Raw genomic sequence first — 21,452 nt, 5'->3', positions numbered from 1 at the left:
TCATTTTGTGAGGATTTTCAACGATTAGTAATACGAGTCATGATTTCTGTAGATTTGCATATGTTGTGAAGAAACTCGTAAGTCTTCTTAACTAATATTTAAGATTTGAATACTATAGTTATTTAATAAGAAAAATAAAATAAATAAAAAGGACCACTGAGATTATTGTTGAAGATGAAAGGTGAGGTATATAATTAAAGATGTTAGGTACTAATCCTTGACCATTATCATCCAAATAGGATTGAATTAATTAGATTTATTTGTTCATGTCAGGTTTTGATTGAGTAAATTACGGCATAAAGATAAAAAAAATGATTATTATTTGTTTGGTCCTCGTAGATCATGAACAGCACCAATAACTACTTTATTTGAAAATTTAGAACTTAGATTAAAAATTTTAAATATGTGTGCAGATCATGAGGAATAAAAATTATGAATGTGCATTTGAAAAGGACGGTATCTATATAAAAATTATTGTGCATGTTTTTGGGGAAAAAGAAAAAAGAATATGTTATAAAATAGTATAAAGTAAGAACAAGAACAAATAAAAAGAATAGAGTGTCTCATCAAACATATTAAATAATAGTATTACCTTAAAAAAAGTTCAACTATCATATTCTACCCTCGGCTCAAGCCCCTCACCTCTACCCCCAATATATATAAATAAAATCTATCTAAAATAATAATAATAATAATAATAATAATAATAATAATAATAATAATAATAATGAAGGAAGCCCTTCTATTTATAGGGAGAATTTACTCCTAGTTTCTGATTAAAAATACTTTAAATTCCGATAGATATTAACTAGATTTGATAGATTTTATTAGATCTTAAAAATACTTTAAATCCCGATAGATATCAACTAGATTTGATAGATTTTATTAGATCTTTGTAGATTTTATTTGTATTCTTAATAGATATTCATTATAATGTAAATACATTTATAACCGAATAACAATAATTATGCATATATTAATCCCACAAATTAAGTATTAGCTCTGTAATTATGTTTTAAAAAAGAAAAAGAAGAATTGATGAATAAGATTTATCCGTTACTAATTAATGATTTTTTTTTTCTGTTCAAGTATTTCGATAGAGAGTGTTTCTTCCTTTAATATGATTCGTGAGGTGCTTGACGATTAATAGGAATAAATTTTATAATTTGTTTGAAAGTAATAAAAAATCTGATTGAAATTTCTACTTTGTGAGAGGGATTGAGGGATTCAATCACACTAATTTGTCCATTCCCTTAATTTGACTAATTTTTGGAGTTAAATTAAATTAAATTAATTCAATATTTTATTTTCAAATTTAAATATTTAAAAATTATATAAAAATTATTATAAATTGTAATCCTTCTCAGATTAATATAAATTAATAAAAACTACAATTAAAATGTTGGTAATGAACAAAGAGAATATAATTTTTAGCTGCTATCCACCGTCAATATATACATATTACATCAATTCGAAGAAACAATTAAAGATGAAAACTATAGATAGCTCTGTTGAAACAACAATATGTCCAGTGTGATATCTCGTAAGTGAAGTCTGAGCAAGAATGCGAGGATGCATATTTTACCTTTACTTTATAATATGAGATGAAAAATTATTTCCAATAATAGACCCTCGATTCAAGAAAAACATTCTCGAAATAAGACGTGGCGTAAAATTACTGTATTATTGGAAAGTAACAGGGACGGCTGCAAAGAAAATACTTTAAAGTAGTGTCCCTTTAATTTCTAACAAATTGTATCCCTAGTACAATACATTTGGTCCCTTTAATTTGTTTGATAAGGCTTCATGCAACTTGGTCAAATAGTCATTTGTATACTTCCCGAGATAAAGATACAAGTATTTCTAAATTATTATCGAAGTTATTATGACATATCTAAATTTTATGAGGATTTTATTACTCATTTGAACTTATTTTTTCTGTATTTCTGCATTCTTTTTATATTATTTATCTGTCACGTCAATAAAAAGGAGCAAACAATTACAGAAAAATAAGTTTACGAAGAGTAATAGAATACTCATAAATTTTAAATATTTCATAGCAACTTAGATTATAGTTCGAGGATAACCGTCCCTTATCTCTACTTTCTCTAATACTTTGATTTATTTTTTCCCCACATGATATATAACACTACTGACAATGAAATGATGTCTTTGGATAACCACAGATCATGTCTTCTTGAATAATTTCAAATGTTAAAAACACATTTTACTTTACATTCACACTTTTTAATTCAATTTACGAATCAAGAAACTTAACGAGAAGATTGAAGGAGTTAATTTCTGTGAAAATGAAAGATATATATATATATATATATAGATATATGTGAAGATAAGTTTAGATAAAATGCAAAACTTTTTTTTTTCACGATCAAGGCTGAATTTAGTAGCTTTTTTTCAAGATTTTGTATTTGTCTTAAAATCGCATTGCATATGTACAAATTTAGAAATCAATAACTTAAAAGATCTATAATTTCAAACTTACAAACTTTAAATTTTGACTCCACCTCTGATTACAATTTGCATATACGTATGAATCCTAATGAACCCTATGTCTACGATGAAGGGTCATTTGACTACGACCAAGATTAGAAAAATAATTATCATATATATATATTATCTTGTATTTGATTGAATTTTATTTTTTAATATATGCAATATTTGTATTATTAGTTATATCAGAATTTTGATATTATTTTACATGGAATTCAAATAGGATTCTAACACGAGGATTATCAATCATGTATAAAATACCTAAAAGACAAAAATCCTTGATTACCTTTTAATCCTTTCTCTTATTTGATTTGAAATAAGGGTAAATTCATAAATAAAACTTTGACCATAACTTAAAACTTAAAACAAACATTGCCTTTTCTATGCAATAAAACAAACATTCCTCAAAAATATCTATGTACTCAATAATTCATTGACAATTAACTTTAATATTATAATTCTTGAATTATAATCCTAACTTAATTGTACCTACGAATCAGACGATCACTCATTATATATTGAAATTAAATTCACTAAAATTTGAGTTAGGGAAGAATTGTTAGAAAAGACAAAATCACATGTCTGTCTCTCTCCATTTTCCACTTGACTATGGGCAATTGCAAGTCCCTTTCATCGATCAGAATTGCGGTAGGATGAATATGATTCATTCACGCCTTAATTAAAGGTCTTAAATTTAACTATTAGACATGAAATTTTTTTTGTTAGAGATTGCCTTTTTTTAAAAAACCTTATTCAGGGGAATATTTTACATTTAAATTTCATGAGTTCAATTTTTAAAATTCTTAGTACTAAACGAAGCCATTATTTTTTAACATTTATGAGTTTATATCTACTAGTTGTAATAATTTTTTTCAATTTCACATAGTGGCGGATCCAGCTAATAGTGAGAGGGTTCGTTCGAACCCTCTTCGACAGAAAATTATACTATGTATTAAAGCTTAAAATTATTTTTCATGAACATGTAATTAACGCTGAACTCCTTTGACTAATTATTTCGTTCACATTTTTCGATTTTAAACCCCTCAAATTAAGACGCTGGCTTCGCCACTGATTTCAAACAACCTCTGACCTTACCAAAGCCCGAATATTCTTAATATGAATACCAAACGCAAAATGAAAATAAAAAAAAAATAAAAAATTGCAAGTTGCAAGTCACTTTCTTCTTTGGGGAATTTACGGTTATTAACACAACTCAAAAGCAGCCATTATTATATGCCACAAATACTACCATGTTTGAAAAAGAAAAAAAAAAAACAATACTTGAAACTTGAAAGCAATAAATGCATGCAAAATGGCGGCGCCTAATATAAAGTGAATAAATAATGTTTTTTTTAAAAAGAAGCCATTATTTGGGGGATTTTCCACAATTAACCAAATTCTTTTCTTCTTAGTATAACGTATTTTAATTCGTAACCATATAAAACCTATGGAAATTCTTGTACAATGAGTCAACATATTACGTATAAAACACTAATTACAAAATTGCCTAATACAAATTGAATAATGTTCTTAAAAAAGAATCCATTATTTGGGGTATTTTCCACAATTAACCAAATTCTCTTCTTCTTAGTATAATAACGTATTTTAATTTGTAACCATATAAAACTTATGGAAATTCTTGTAAAATGAGTTAACATATTACGTATAAAACACTAATTACAAAAGTTAGGTTTTAGTCACTAAAGTTGTTATTTCATTATTAGCATATTGTTGTTGATTTCAATCTAAATTAATTATCGGATGATATAAGTCTCTCATCTTCTATTATTATCTGTTGTTTTTAGTACTGGTTGTTGTTCATATTATTTTCACCAGTACTTTTTGTCTAGAATTCTATCTTAAAGTCGAGGATTTATCGAAAACAGCCGCTCTACCTCTGAGGTAGAGGTTACGTCTGCATACACTCTACTCTCTCCAGACCCTACTTTATAGAATTATACTGAATATGTTGTTATTGTTGTTAAAGTGTATGAAATTGTGACGTTAATAAATCTCTTTACAAAAGTAGATATTAACCTAACTTTTAAGAATTTGTTGGGAAAGACCATTTTTGAAAGACCATATTAATCAAATATCACGTTATATGATACTACGATAGGAAATCTTAATTAGAAGAAGAAAAGATTAATTAAGACTTTCTTTATTATCTCATAAAGATCTCTACGTACTTAATTATTTAGGATAAGATCCTTGAGTACGTACATCAATTGTATTCCACGAAGTAAATTTTTTCACATCTTATTTACATAGTTAGGCTACATTAATATAAATTTTAATATAATGATTAGTGAACTTATACATCTAAATAACACACAAACTTTTCGAAATATAATATCATAATTAAAACATGCATGCTTAAAACTCCTTTTCAAATTCTTTAATAAGATGTTTTAGTGGAAAATGATGATAGGGTTTCATTTTTTATCAAGATTTGATTTAAGAAATTTTCATTGGGTTATTAAACTAGGGAAAGATTATATATTCTTCCACATAGGAGACAAAAGAGACAAAAATAATATTTTTTTTATAATAAAAAAGAAGACATCATTTTGCACTCTCAATATTGTCACCTTAGACAAGTGATTAATTTGTTTATAATGCATTGTTATTAGTACCTTAAATAGTCACTCCAATAAGTGAAGTGTTTAGGTTTGCTTCCCATTATGAGTAATTAGTCTATAATGATCAACTAATGTTGCTTTTCATATTCACACTCACTCTATATCTTTAGTTTATTTTTTTAATTTGATTAAATTTATTGGACCACTTTGGGAATAAGACCCTTCAAGAAATCCAAATTTTAAAGAACAATAATATATATATTTGCAGTGTGTAATTAAAAAGTAAATCAAGTTCAACTTTTTTTAGTTATGATTTGGTCTTGTCATTGTCTTGGATCATTAAGGAATTTTAACTAAACGAATGCATGAATTAATATCTGAAAAAGAAGCAAAAATACTTTATCATCCCCCTACTTTCTCGCACTTAATATTTACTTCAATTCAATAAATATTCAACATATATCTTAATTAATATCTCACCTTATTTTGCCGCTTAAACCATGATAAATTGACATAATTTAGTGTAAATCAGAAGCAATTTCGCAAATTGAACTTAATTATGAATTGAAGTTGGAAATTCTGTTACAATCTGTTTGATTTACTACTCGGTTAGTGTTTTATACTTTATAAAGCAAATTTTCAAATTCATGATTTAAGTCAAAGTTATTAGATTCAGATGAATTCATAAATCGAACATTACATCAACTCCTCCCCTAGTGTAAACATTGGGTGTAGATAAATTTTTATTAATCTGATCGACCCCTCCCCTCACCCCCACGCCCCCACCCACGCCCAACCCTCTCCACCTACCCTATGGGCCAAAACAAGCAACCAAAAAAGGGGAAGATAAAAAGAAGATGGAGAAAGAAACAGCATGAATTATTAGGTGGGTCCTAAAAATAGCATGCAAAATTATGTGGCTAAAGAGGAAGGCAGGTGTCTATTGATCCATAGTAGATGCCCAAAATGCCTGGAGTTTTAAGCTCATGATTGGCCAATACACACCTATTATTTACCCACTCAAATATACAACATTACATATGATATGCTATGTATACAATACAATAATTTTCGCATTAAAATAATACTTTTTTTAAAAAAATAAAGTAGTTCAATAAACAAAGCATTTCTTATTAGTAAGGTTGGGTAAACGGCCACATTCTAAAGAGTTTGATGTAGACAATCTACTCTAATACAAATATTAATGAATGTTTTCACAGCTCGAATTCGTAATATGTAGATAACACAAAAACAAGTTCACACGTTGCTCCAAGACTCCCTTCAATTTTGACATTATAATATTGAGAGAGAGGGAAAAAAAAAGTTTAATCTCCAATTCTTTATGATAGAACAAAAATGTCATTGCCTTTGCTTTTAAAAATTATATAGTATATATGGAGCATGACGGATATCATGATGTATTTTTGACATATGACAAATTAATAAAAGTTTTTGGTCCTAGCTCAACTAACTATCCTTAAAATATAAATATTCATCCCAATACTATTATAATGTAAATGCCTAATAAGTAATATGAGAGTAAGTGTTAAAACTATTTAAAGATTTGCGTTGCACGATATAAAGTAGACAAGAACGTTTGAGGTTCACACATCGATCAAAATGTCGAATTCAAAAATTTCGTTAAAGTAATTCAATATTAATGTGTAAATATAAAAAGTAATATTTGTAGTAGTTACTAGTGTAATTTCTTATATACATAACATGATTTTTTTTATGTAAGATGCTTAACTGATCGCCCTTAATTGCATATGATTAGGCCAGTCGCAGTTTATTGCTATAATTTATAGCATATATTATTAACTTTTTTCATGTGCTTAAACAGTTTAAAGATATAATTAACGTAAAGTGCATAGTTAGTTGATGGGCAGTTAACTTTCTAATGATGTGGGATCTATAATTAATATAATCCTAATTCTACATCCTCTCAAGTCTAAGTGGTGGATGCAACTCATCGGCTACGGTTTTAACAGAATCTAATTTTTTCGATGCAGAACATAAATATGTATGTTACAGATTTAACAGAATCTAATTTTTTCGATGCAGAACATAAATATGTATGTTACAGATTTAACAGAATCTAATTTTTTTCGATGCAGAATATAAATATGTATATAAAAATCCACATAAATTTCACAAATATGTACTCCTTTCGTCCATTTTGAGTGTCTTATTTTCTTTTTGGTCTCTCTGAAAGAGTTTTTTTTTTATATATATATATTTAGTAAGTTTTCAGTTCCAAATTATACGCGGCAAATTTAAGATCAGAAGATTTAATTGATTACACATATCTTTAATTTTGACCACCAAATTCAAGAGTCTTTATTTTGTTTCTTAAATTTTGGACTCAGTCAAATTAAGACACTTAAATTGAAACGCATGAAATATGAATCCAATAAACTTTTAATACGTAATATAATGAGGGTTCAATGCTAAAAAAAATAAAAGTTCAAACCCATCAAATTTAAATCTCGAATCCGGTTCTATTAATCTAAGTCTTACATACTTTTCATCCTTTTATCCGAACCAACTCTAATGGTAATTTGAATATTATAATTATACTAATACCTTCCTATTCACAAATGCTAATTCCACCAATGTTTAGGTTTACCATCACATTAAACAATATAAGACTTAGCTGATTAAGTTTAATTAGTTCTTTTTTCTTAATCCTTACTTTTTAATTAGGTTCTCCGGGATTGTGGCATTATCTAACATTTTCAATCAAAGGGATATCATTTTATTTTATTTTATTTTTTGCTGTATAACTAGATTTCCACCTTGTTATTATGCAGATAATAAAATTTATTCAGTCTTGCGTGTGCCCATTGTCCACTAACAAATTTAATAAAATGCACAGTCAAGTACACACGTCAACATTCTAAAGTTTAATTAACATTAATGCATTGGATTTAGACAATTTGACTGGAGCACAACATAATTAATAATCCTAAAACTGACAAAGTTCTTTCTACAAAAGATTATTTAAAATTTTCCTAAAATGAAATATGTGTAGAAGTCACCATCATTTTATTGGTACGACGACCTATGGTCTTGTAGAAGCCTTATAGCGTGTGGATATGACGACGGAGGGCCACACAGAAAAAAAATTGTGGCGAGTTAGGGTATTTCTAGTGGTTGATCATCTCCGCTATCAATCGTTAGCTTGAAATTTCGGGTCATACTAAAAGATACCAAAGAAAGGGAAAAACTAAGACACGCAAAAAAAAAAAAAGTATTAAGTGATTTCTTTTCACTTGCTTAAGTCTCAATGAACAGAATAGTCTAATGCCCGTGCTTGCGAAAAGTACTCCTAGGAAATACTCAGTGACTAATGTATTAGTCAAAGTGCGACAAGTTGAACTCAATAAAGGATAGCTCGATGCACAGAATTATTCGAGTTCACACAATGTATACAAGGAAGGATTGCGCACCAAAATATATGTGATATAACGAGCCTACCTAATGCAACTATTAGTACCTGATTTTATGGCTCAAATCCGTGATTTATATGGAGATAACTTATCGTTTTTCTCCTCCTTCGCAAGTTGACTCAATTAAAAAAAAAATAAAGAAATACAAACGGCATAATACATAAACTTGCCCTTTAACTTTGCCCCAAATCACATCTATGACCTCCAACTTTGGGTGTGCACAGGTAGGCATTTAAACTTGCATAAAATTTAACAAGTAGACACACACATCCTATGTGGCATAATACACAAAGAACGCTATGTAGGACAAAAATTGGCCATGAAGGACGCCACATAGGGCATATGTGTCTACTTGTTCAACTTTATACAAGCTTAACAGTCTACTTATGCACGCCCAAAGTTGGAGGTCATAGATGTGATACGAAGTCAAGTTAAAGAGCATATTTATGTATTGTGCTAAATATTAATGGCTGATATATTTTGTTGGGGTTGGTAGCTTAAAGAGGTTCTCATTCCCCCTCAGCATGCTGAGTTTTGGTGGCTGGTTTATCACCCTTGTTGCTTCTATACTAAAAATAGAAATGCTCATTTTTTTTTTTCTAGCATCTAAAACTATGCAAGCAAGTTAGGTAAACAGCAATTATATGCAGAAGCTTGTAGATACTGCACATCATCATAACCAAATTTAAGGAATTCTGTCTGTAGATTCTCAGCCAATGCACAAATTCTGCATTGCTATAAAACTGAAGTCATCAAAACCAAGCTTTCCCTCTTTTTTTTCTTCAGTATTTACTGCTCATAAAGTTTGAAACAGCTGCAATCTATAAAACAAAGAATCTTCCAACATGAGGTGGTATCATATTTTCAACAAGCAACTCCTGATTTTGCACATATGCTTTGACTCGATGCGCAAAAGAAACTTCCAGAACTTTCCCAGGATTTCTTATGAATAATACTAGTAACTGACTTAATTAAGCAAAATCACTCTTGACATCACATTGGCTTCTCAAAATAATGAAAAAGATAAAAAGACTTCATTAAGCAAAATCACACTTGACATCACACTATGGCTTCTGAAGTTCCTAAAGGACCATGTCTTTTAGTCAATTTATGGAAACAATCAAAGTTCCAACTAATTTTGCCTGTTGGATACCTAGGACAATACATCAACAAAAAGCATATGGACCGGATGGAAAAATCAAGAAGAGTAACTTACACAGCAAAACTAAGTAATCAGATGAAAAAAGCAACCACCTTTTATGTAGATATACTATCAGATTGCTCTATATCAGAATTCTCTAACACCCACATAATACATATTCTAAAATGGCCCTACTAGAAGCCATTTCAACTTTTTACTAAGACAGTTCCAAGCACAAGTTGGATTTTGTGCAGAAAAAGAGGAGTTAGCTAAAAGCATTTTCAGCTGAAAACAATTGAACCAACACCAATATCTCTTCAAAAAAGCTGCAGAAGAAGATTAAGTCAAGGGACCCATTCTCAATAACGTGTCAACACCAATGACAAAAGGGTCCCCCCAAAGGAACCAATGGTGACATAGATTTTGATACAAATCTAAATTTAAAACTTTTAAGTGTCCCTTTCAGTAAAGAGGGCTATTGATTTGTGTCATCCTGTAACTGGTCCAACCCACACAACATCAACTTTTGGGGATACCCTCTTAGCAATAATTCTTGACATCATTGCATGCCTCACCCACATGACTGCCAACACTCAAAATCCTGAACAAAAATTCAATTATAGGAAGGAGAGGGGAAAAATGGTCTCTTTGAACCACCTACCTTACATACAGCTTAATCAGATATAATATGCTGTTGCAAAGAAAGCAAACTAAGTCTTAGGTGTGTGTCTATGTTTTTATATGAGAAGACATGTGCATTGCACATGTGTACATTTGGATACCCCACATTTATATGATAATGTTAAATAGGGAAATAAAAGCTTGGACGTGGCTTCTAACAAACCAGAGATATACCTGTTTCATTTTGATAAATGAAGCCAAAAATGGAAAAAAGAATATCACAATCCATGACCAATAAGATATAATAAACAATATAGTGAATGCTTCTACATGGTTTGTTGTATATATCCTAAATAACTTGAAGACAAAATGACTGTCATTTATGTTTCCACCTAAATAAAATTCTTTTAGGTTCAAAAGGCATGGTTTTGAATGTCTTTTTGTTTATGATAAGCTAAAACCAAAGCAGCTGTTTTGACTCAACTCAAATGAAAATTTTCAATTTCCAAACATCAACAAAAACTACATACCCAGTGTGTTCCCATGAAGCGAGGTCTGGGAAGGGTGAAGGGTAAAGTGTAAGCGGTCCGTACCACTACCTCAGATAAAGTAGAGAGGTTGTTTCCGACATACCTTGGCTTAAGACAGCTAACAGTATGACAAACAAAAAACATAAAAAGAAACAACAAAATGAAATAACACACCGCTAGATAATAAAAGAAACAAGACACTGACAGAATAATACTATAAACTATCTATTCGAGATCACAAACATCATCAGAATACTACGAACAAGAAACTACAAGAATAGATACAAATAAAGCACTCCTCCCTACTATTATGGACGCACTCCTACCAACTAACCCTTTACCCTAATTCGTGTCCTCCACACCTTCCTATCAAGGGCCATGTCCTCTATAAGCTGTAAACGCTTTATGTCATACCTTATCACCTCCCTCCTATATTTCTTCGGCCTACCTCTACCCCGCCTAAAACATTCCATAGCCAGCATCTCACACCTCCGTATTGGAGCATCCATGCACTCCTCACCACATACCCGAACCATTACAACCTCCCTTCCCGCATTTTATCTTCCACCGTAGCCACTCCCATCTTCTCTCGAATAACCTCATTTCTAACCCTATCTCTCCTGGTACTCCACACATCCATCTCAACATCCTCATTTCTGCCTCTTTCAGCTTTTGAATGTGGGAGTTCTTAACTGACCAACATTACGCTACATACAACATAATCGGTCAGACTGCCGCCCTGTAGAACTTATTTTAAGTTTAGGAGGCACCTTCTTATCACACAAGACTCCCGAAGCAAGCCTCCACTTCAACCACCCAGCACCAATACGTGATATCCCCGTCAATCCTTCCATTCCCATGGATCATAGACCCAAGATACTTGAAACTATCCCTCTTTCAAATGGCCTGAGAATTCAGCTAAACAACCACGTCAGCCTCTTGTGTCGAATCCTTGAACTTACGTTCCAAGTACTCCGTCTCAGTACTGCTCAACCTAAACCCTTTAGACTCTAGGTTCTGTCGCCAAACCTCCAAACATCATCAATTTTTATTTACTTATTATTATATTATTGTATTAATATTCACGAATCATAAAAGGAATTTTATTGATCTGCAGAGTAGCAGCTAGTCCCCCAAAACTTAAACTATCTTTTGTTAGAACTAACGTTTAAAACTTTGGCAAGAATTGCTAATTAAAATTCAAGATACAAGCAATTTAACAAATCATACTATTTATAAACTTTAGGATAATGCAAATGCAAAGGCATACTTTCTGTTAAAGTCCGAGGCACCTCGATTCAACTACCAATCTGATGCCCAACATAATGAAGTCTTTCTGAATTCCTAGAAGTCTAGCTCCTTCCCTGAGAATACAGCAAACAAATTAAAAAGTTCAACATTCTTTTTATTGTCCTGTAATGAGATATCCACTAGACCTAACACCTAACACTCACAGTCTCTGACTTGGATAACATCAAGAGACCATTTTTATTCTTCACTAGAAGAAAGCTACAAAAACAGCAATCAGTAACACCTCAAACTCAATAATCAGAAGCAGAAGCAGACACAACAATCATTCAGCTACTCCAACATTGCGTATTAGAAATGTGGGGGGTGGGGTGGGGTGAAGGGAAGCGTGCTATTTACAGAGGTTTTAAATTCACAAACTTAAATTTGTTAGATGAAATTGTAAAAGAACATCAAAAACAAAATTGTTAGAATGACATTTCCAATATCTGAATGATGGCTTACGAAACAATTATGTACACATACGACGCTTGGGCTCAAAAGCTAGTTCATTAGGGGGGATTGTGCAAGTGCTTAACAAGTGCATACAAGCAGACCACCAGTCCATTCCCCCCACCACATGTTCACAACCAGGCCCAACTAGAGCGTGGACAATATAACATGGAGCCCAAACGGGGAAGGACCTGACTAACCATGTAAACCTATGGCACTTGGGTCTACTCAATCCAAAAGTTAGATCATGACGGGAGCAGACCGCCAATCCGGTTCCAACTAATGTGGGACGCTAACCCACTCTTACCATCCCAAAATCACTGGTTCAACAAATCATAAAAGCATTTAAGAAGATTGGATTAATATAGCAAACATAGTTACCAACGAAAAGCATTTAAGAAGATTGGATTAATATAGCAAACATAGTTACCAACGAACTGCTAAGGGTAACTTACTCAGAAAAAGAAACAAAGTATCACTGCGTGGTTGATGCTATAAGCACGGAGAGGCAAGAGCGAAAAGGCAGCAGATTGCTGAAATAAACAGAAGGCAGAATCAGGCCGCCTGCATTTCCCTCTCTTACTTTTTTCTTTTAAAGCTTTGAATGCATCAAAAACAGAGAAGAGGTGGGGGAGGTAGAGTGATAGAGAAGGGAGTGGAGAAAGAGAACTGTCTGGAAACAACAAATAAAAATTAAAAAGTTCGACGGAATTGAATGCATGATACAAGTAATAGCTTGACCCCTTCGCGAGCATACTGGAATCCATCTGTGTTAAGTGGTTCGCTTTCTATATTACATGTATTGTATCTTTGTATAGAGTTATTCTTTTCTGCGGAACTGATTAGATTAACCTCCTCTGATACAAGGTGGGTCCACCCTGATAGCTATATTATATGTTACAAGTCAAACATTATTCCATACGAGAAAATTGTTCTAGTAGCACTTTTTCATGAGAAAATAATAGAACCCACTGCAGAAACAAATCCAAAAAACTTTAAACCACTAGTGGAGCATGTCCAAAAGAATAATGCATGAAGCATATTCGACATAATACCCCACCTTACCACCAAACCCGAAGCACAGTGGCCATGAAAACAAGTCCTAGTTATAGAACAGGCATCTTTATAACTACAGATATACAGGTTGTACTACTAGGATCTGTTTTCGTGTATATCTAAGCTATTTGTGAAGAAGTATGAAAAGAGATGTATTGATGATCATGTAATTTGATGAATACACCTACTATATCTGTCAAACAAATACAACATATGGTTTGTTAAATGTAGGAGCTAGGAAAATCAAATATAAGAAAACATTTTGAGCATTTCATGCCCCTAATTAAACCAAAGGCAAGCTTCAGGTTCTGAGGCCATGCAAAGAACAGAAATGGCGCCTAACCACACTTCAGGAGAGGTGCAGCACACACACAATCAATAAGTGCACGCCTCAAGTGAGGAAAAAGGCAACAATCCAAGAGGAAAAGAAATATCCTGCAAGGCTAAAAGAGATGTACACTCGATAATACGATAAGAAAATACTACAACAGAGAACAAATGACGTGAGAAGATCATCGGCGATCGGAGTTGGATGAAGCACAAGAAGCTGTTGTCTTCATGGTTACTCTTACTTTCTTATTCCTTCGCTTTAAAAAAAATAAAATTGGCAAACAAGTTTGACTGCCCATATCTTTTGTTTCCTTTCATACCACTTTTGTGAGAAAGAAAGAATAATATTTTTTCTGCTCATGCTCTGAGTTTTGTCTTCTCCAACCACTCTTCTTTCTATATCTGTCATTTTGTTTCTTCCAGGAGAAAGGAGATCTCTAGTTTATATTTTAGAAAAGGGTCATATCTACCCATATACTATTGAAATTTTAAAAAGAGGGAGATAAGCTTTTGGGGATCATTTTTGGTGAAATTAATCTGTATGGTCGGAAATGATTGGTTCTCCAGGCCAGAGGAGGAGTATACAATCAGGTTGTATGTTTATGGATTATTCTTTGGAGGAAACTTTCCGAACTTCCAGTGTTCTTCACCTTTGAAGCATTTGATATATTTGTCATGGAATGGAGTACAAGCATTGTTCTTTCAGTTTCTAGCTTCAACATTACAACCTGATCGTATACTCCTCCATCGGGTTTGATCTCAAGGAGAAATCATCTCCAATGGTACGTCTCCCTCTTTTTAAATTAACAAGTAGTATAAATGAAGCATGTCAAGTTTTTTCATGAATGAGGGTCCTTTTCAAAAGTTATTGTGTTAAGTTAATTTCTACTTTTAGAAGTAATGAAAGATAGGTAGATGGTTTATATTGGTGGTGATCACATATATGGCAAAAGTGTTTGATGACTTTGGATGGTAGTGAAAGAAGTGGCTGGTTTGTTGAGTTGGCATGACATGTGGATAAAATGGATGGGCTAACTGAGGAAGGACAAATTTGAGTGTTTATGCCGCTAGAGGCATATTAGGACTGATGGTATAACAAAGGGAAATTAAATGCCACTCTCTTGGAGGCTGCATTTCCATATTGGTGTCCAATGGATAATTACATGGAATAACTTTCTTGAAAGACCTACAATCTCTTGGAATTCATGTAGACTTAGATTGGTGTTGAGAATTCATACAACTGAACTAAATTATCTTGGTTCCACTTTACTTCTGAACGTTTTTGATATGTGTTCACTTGCTCCGAGGGTCTTCGGGAAACAACCTCTCTATCTCGGTGAGGTAGGGTTAAGACCCCACCGATGGGATTACACTGGGTATATTGTTGTTGTTGACCTACATTATGTTGGGATTAGATATTGTAGTTGTTGGTAACCAAATGCATCTGTAACACTTTCATCAGACATGACTCACAAGATTATAGTATGAATGCTATGAAGAACCCTTCCACACTATCTTACTGCCCCCTCCTAGCTGTACAAAACTGCATAGCCCATGCAGTATTCTTTCCACCACATCATTTTCCCTATCTGATATTTCTGAGATTCACTTCGTCTTCCTACCTCATATATTACTTGTTGTAATGGAAACCATGTTTGATTCCTATTTCCAATCGAGAAGCCCACAAATCTTGTGAAATCCTGCATCCCTTCACAATCACTTAGAATAAGCTTATCCCATATTATCAACTCATTTGTTTGTTTAAAAGTAAGATGTTTGAGCCTCAATACATATAATATTATCAAAATACTGTCTCTACATCAAAACATAAATGATTAATATGGTTATATCAGCATCTGAGTTTGTATAATTGTCTTTATTTAAAAAATAACAAAATAAGTTCAGATGGAATACCAATTAAACATTATATCCACAACAATTAGAGAAATTTTTTGTTTACATAGTATTTAAAAAGCTATTTGTTTGATGAGGCATGCTCTAAAAGCTAGTGACAACAATAGTTGGCGATGATGGTGGCCGGAATGGTGGTTGATGTTGATAGTTGTGCAATGGTGGCTGGTGGAGGTGCCTGGTAGTGATTATTTTGCAGTTACGGCAGATGGTGGAAGTAGCAGTGGTTTGTTGATGGTTCGTGGTGAAGTTGTGATTGGTGGTAATTGTGTGGAAGTAGTAAGCAGAGTGGTGATAAAAGGTCACTTCACTGGGAATTTTTAGTGTATATCGACTTACAGTTTTTAAGATTCTTTACAGGAGCTGAAAAATCATATCTGTTAAGAGCAAATAAGTGGTTGAAAAGAATAAAAATCGAATTTGAAATCAGAACCATTCAGACGCAAACTCCCATTAAGTACAACAACCAGGGCCTAAGGGCTAAGTCACCTCATCTGAAACCTTTTACATTGCCGGCACTCATACTTTCACTTTTATCACTTCTTTCCACCAAATGTTCTCCTCAGTAGCAAACCTCCATAGTCATTGTTCAAGTAGGTCTCGGTAAAACATTGATACCCATCCCGTCCTAGTTTCAGTTGCAATTTTACCATATGATAATCCCTCCATTTCATTTCATGTGTCTTAGTTTGACTAGGGATGAAGTTTAAGAAAGTATGGCAGACTTTTGAATGTTGTGGTCTTAAATTGAAGATGTGAGTAATGTACTAAAATGAGCCTTGAATCTTATGGTCTTAAACATGCTATGTAGGATGTTGATTAAAGAGTTGCTAAAAATAGGCATTCTTTGTTAAACTAACTAAAAAAGAAAGTAAGACATGCAAATTGAAACAAAGGGAGTATTTTTATGTTCATTTATTTCAATTCACAAAAGTTCCACATAGGCCCATGCTCTCACGTCTCCCTTTTTACTAACAGGAGGAAAGGAGTGTTCAACAATAGAGAGATGTTGGCATGGAAAGAAAAAACATCACATTATATGCACAAAGCAATGCACATGCAAGTGTAAACACCGTGAATTAACTTATGAAAAAAATACTGCTGATTTAAATTTTGACTAGAGTATTAGACTGTATCACTGGAGCAGAAAGGTACACTCGGGGCACAGTTATTCCTGCAGGAGAGGGGAAAAGGCTTGAGAAAGCATCCTTGAAAAGGGAAATACCTGAAAAGGTGTTAGTGGGGTCCCATCTCTCTCGTCCTAACAGAATACATAAGGAGGAATACACGATGGAAGCATAGCAAGATAGTAAGTTATAACATTCCCAAGCACAGTTATACCTGAAGGAGAATGAGTAACTTGCGGTTTTCAAGGAATTACTTCAATGATAAAATGGCATGCACTTATAGAGTTGAAATCTATTAGAAAGCATTAAAAAGTAAGTCATAATGTAATCTCCTGAAATAGTGAAGCTGGAGAAGAAAGCAGCAGCAGTTTCGTAGAACCAAGAAGACAAAGAAACATAGATACCTAGTTACACATGCCGACAGAAACATGCTGAAGAGGAATAATTATGACCATCCGGCTTCTAGTCGTGATAGATTACCTTCTCTATGAACAAGAAAAATTAGTAACATGTGAGCAAATAGTAACTACGATACCATCAGAAAATATTAAGAATGTTAAGGAAATAACTCAAAAACGAGGAAAAAGCAAAGGTGATCACTGTCGTTATACGATGAAGATATCATTGCATAGGCCTTAGCAAGAGAAATTGGAAGACCAAGAAGCCCTTTTATAAAAATAAAAAAAAGGACAATAGTTTGGTCACTGTTGTGATGCGATGGATTCTAAGCTGCAAAATGCTTAAAGGGGGAGTCGGTTCGCATCGTTGTTAGTTTGCTAGAATCAGTTACGGGGATATCCAGCAGGGAAATCTCAATGGAAAGCATTGAAAATACATCCTAAAACCTATTTAGCTCCTTTTTTGCTCCTCTAAACTTCTTCCTTATTTCTAATAGCTTTTCATTCCTTTTCAGATTTATTTTCCTTCTTCTTTTGGCTGGTTGTTTGTGCATATCATAACATTTGGAATCAGAGTTTGCACAACTGAAGCAATCTTTCAATTGCAATGGCAGGAAACCAGAATTTGATATTGACTGTAAACCCTCCATTTACATAAGTAAAAATCATATTTCATTAGAGATTAATGCTTAGGATATTAGTCTTACAACTCCTATAGATGTGCATTAAATAGCCAAGTAGCATGAGGCAGTGGCAGAGGCAGGATTTCTATTAAGGGGGTTCAAACGCAGGCAGAAAAAGAAAAAGAAAAACTAAAAACCAGTCGTGAATGGGTCTCGAACCCGAGACCATGAGGCCCTTTGCATGAAAGTTTGCAACCCCTTTGCCACTGAACCAAGTTTTTTGCTTGTATTAAGGTGGTTCAATTAATATATATACACATAAGAAAAACTTCATATATATATCAGTGTAATTTTTCGACGAAGGGGGTTCGGATGAACCCTCTGGAGTCCGCGTATCTCCGCCCCTGGCATGAGGAATCTATCAATGCTATAAGCATCCTACAACTCTTACAGATGTATATGAAGTATAGCATGCGAATCCATCAATCCAAGAAGCACAAGTTTACTCCATTATCCAGCTTCCTTACAATAAATAGCCTGAAACCAAGCACCTAACACAAAGTTCCCCAGCCATGTCCCCAAGCCATCAAGTCTTTACACTTGATCCCTGGAGTATGTTTGATTTCTAGTTTACTAGCTCCTGTTTGGCCATATATTAAAAAGGGAAACCCGGTGCACTAAAGCTTCTGCTATGCGCAGGGTCTGGGGAAGGGCCCCACCACAAGGATGTATTGTACGCAGCCTTACCTTGCATTTCTGTCATAGGTTGTTTCCAATTGCATGACCTTCTAGTAACAGGGCAGCAATTGTTTGGCCATATATTATCCAGTTAAATCGCAGGTTTATCCAATTGCAAGCTTATCCGATTGTTGTAATGAACGGAGAAAAATTGAATATCTGATTTTCAAATCTAATCAATTTCATGACCAAATAGATATTTGAAGATAATTTTTCGAACGCTATTCCTTAGAAATGGTTAGAGTCCCACAAACCCACATTGTTTGGAATGGACTTGTGGTTTGGACTTGAACAATACTCTCCTGAATCCCGAGCTAGCTTTTGAAATTGAGTTAGACACAGGGACCACATCTTTACAAATACTACTCCCAAAATCCACGACCAAATGCTAGCTTAGAGTCAGTTAAAAGTAATTTACAGCTGGAGCATCTAATCTAATCTAGGTTTACAAGTATAAAATTCCGATTTATAAGTTAATTCCTTATTTCTTTTAGTGGTAATCACTACAATCACCTGATCGCATTATGTAATAAATTCATCCATGAAACATTGAACTGAAGAGATTAAAAAAATAGAATTACCATTGGTGAATTCGGTTTTAAGGCAGCGGTTTCTGGCGAATGAGGACGAGGACACAAAGCGCGCGCTATTCAATTGGCTGTGAATTCTGATCCAACCGAACCCCGCTGCTCCTGTTTTTTCCTTTAGTACTCCTCCGTTTTTAATATATTTTCTAAGTTAATTTGATTAAGTTTTAAAATTAAAATTTAAATATTTAAAGATTATATAGAAAATAGTATCAATTATAATTTGTTCTTAGTTTTATTAAAAGTACATTCTAAAAGACTGATCAAAATTTATAATAGTTGATTTAAAAAAAGAAAAGAGAGCATATAAAAAGAAATAAAGGATGTGGTTATTTTTATTGTGGAGCGTTTTGGGATTTTTAGGAAGAGGTGGCAGTTCTATTTTCATAAACTTTTGAACGACAAGGGGGACAAAGGTTTCATGTTGGGTGACTTGGAGAAATATGAGGAGTGTCGCAATTATGGTTATTGTAGGCGGATCAAGGTTGAGTAGGTCAAGGGAGTTATTCGTAGGATGCGGCGGGGTAAAGCGACGGGGCCAAACGATATTCCAGTGAATTTTTGGAAGAGCACTAGCAGGGCAGGTTTGGAGTGGTTGATAAGGTTGTTTAACGTTATTTTTAGGGCAACGAAGAAGCCTGAAGCATGGAGGTGAAGTACGATGATTTCAGTGTATAAGAACAAGGGAGACATTCAGAGTTGCAACAACTATAGAGATATTAAGTTGTTGAGTCATGCTATGAAGGTTTGAGAAATGGTGATAGAGTTGAGGATGAGAAGGATCATGACGATCTCTGAGAATTAGTTTGGTTTTATGCCAGGTCGCTCGACCACTGATGCCATTCACCCTGTGAGGAGATTAGTGGAGCAGTTTCAGGAGAGGAAAAAAGACTTGCACATGGTGTTTATTAATCTGGAGAAGGCTTATGACAGAGTTTTTAGGGAAATTTTGTGGAAGTGCTTGGAGGCTAGAGGGGTGCCCGTGGCGTACACTAGGTCAATTTAGGATATGTATGATGGTGCGAAGACTCATGTGAGGACGGTAGGTGGAGATTCGGAGCACTTTCCATTTTGATAGGGTTGCAACAATAATCGACACTTAGCTCGTATTTATTTGCCTTGGTGATAGATATTTTGACACGACAAATTCAAGGGAAGGTGCCTTGGTGTATGTTATTTGCAGAAGATGTGGTAGTGATTGACAAGACTCGGGGTGGAGTTAATGATAAGTTGGAGAATTGGAGACCGACTCTTGAGTCCAAAGAATTTCGGTTAAGTAGAACCAAGACGGAGTACTTGGAGTGTAAGTTCAGTGATGCATCGCAGGAGGCTGGAGTCAGGCCATTCAGAAGAGGGAGAGTTTCAAGTATCTGAGGTCTATGATTCAGGGCAATGGTGAAATTGACGAGGATGTCACACATCGTATTGGGGAAGGGTGATTGAAATGAAGACTCGTTTTGGGAGTTCTATGTGATAAAAAGGTGCCCTGAAGCTTAAAGAAAAGTTCTACAGAGTGGTAGTCCAACCGGCTATATGTTGGTCAGTTAAGAAATCCCACATCCAAAAGTTTGAAGGTGGCAGAGATGAAAGTGTTGTGATGAATGTGTGGACATACCAAGAAAGATAGGGTGATGAATAAGATTATTTGGGAGAAGGTGGGAGTTGCCTCGGTAAAGGACAAGATGCGAGAAGTGAGGTTACATTGGTGCGGGCACATGATGAGGAGGGGCTCTGATGCTCCAATGTCGAGGTATGAGACTCTGGTTATGGATGGTTTTATATGGGGCAGAGGTAGATCGAAGAAATATTGGAGGGAGGTGATTAGGCATGGTATGGAGCAGTGACAACTTACGGAGGACTTGAACCTTAATAAGAAGGTGTGGAGGACGCGGATTAGGGTAGAGGGTTAGGAGGTGGGAGCGCGTCGGTAATAGTAGGGGAGCGATCCTTTATGTCTGGAGTTTCTTGTTTTGGTGTTGTGACTGTAGTATTAGCTTGTGGCTATCGATGTTAGTTTATTTTGCATACCTTACTAGTTTATATGCACTTATCTTTTGTGTTTTTTATACTGTCGGTTTGTTTTGCGTACCATACTAATTTATATG

General features: G+C 33.8%; 1 long non-coding RNA gene across 2 annotated transcripts; it reads right to left on the bottom strand.

Annotated features, from left to right (window-relative positions):
• Positions 1-9,175: 9,175 nt before the first annotated feature.
• LOC107852037 lies at positions 9,176-19,515 on the bottom strand. Of its 2 annotated transcripts, none has more exons than XR_007057865.1 (5): positions 19,342-19,515; positions 17,406-17,486; positions 13,033-13,110; positions 12,108-12,201; positions 9,176-10,541 (listed from the first exon to the last, which is right to left on the bottom strand). It is a non-coding gene; the product is annotated as an uncharacterized LOC107852037 (long non-coding RNA). The 2 variants fall into 2 exon arrangements; XR_001669248.2 differs by having other exon boundaries at positions 9,176-10,287; positions 19,342-19,509.
• Positions 19,516-21,452: the final 1,937 nt, after the last annotated feature.

The sequence above is a fragment of the Capsicum annuum genome, chromosome 7 (assembly GCF_002878395.1).
Source record: "Capsicum annuum cultivar UCD-10X-F1 chromosome 7, UCD10Xv1.1, whole genome shotgun sequence".
Lineage (NCBI taxonomy): Eukaryota > Viridiplantae > Streptophyta > Magnoliopsida > Solanales > Solanaceae > Capsicum > Capsicum annuum.
Note: the sequence above shows the minus strand (reverse complement) of the source record. Positions and strands in the feature narration are given on the sequence as shown.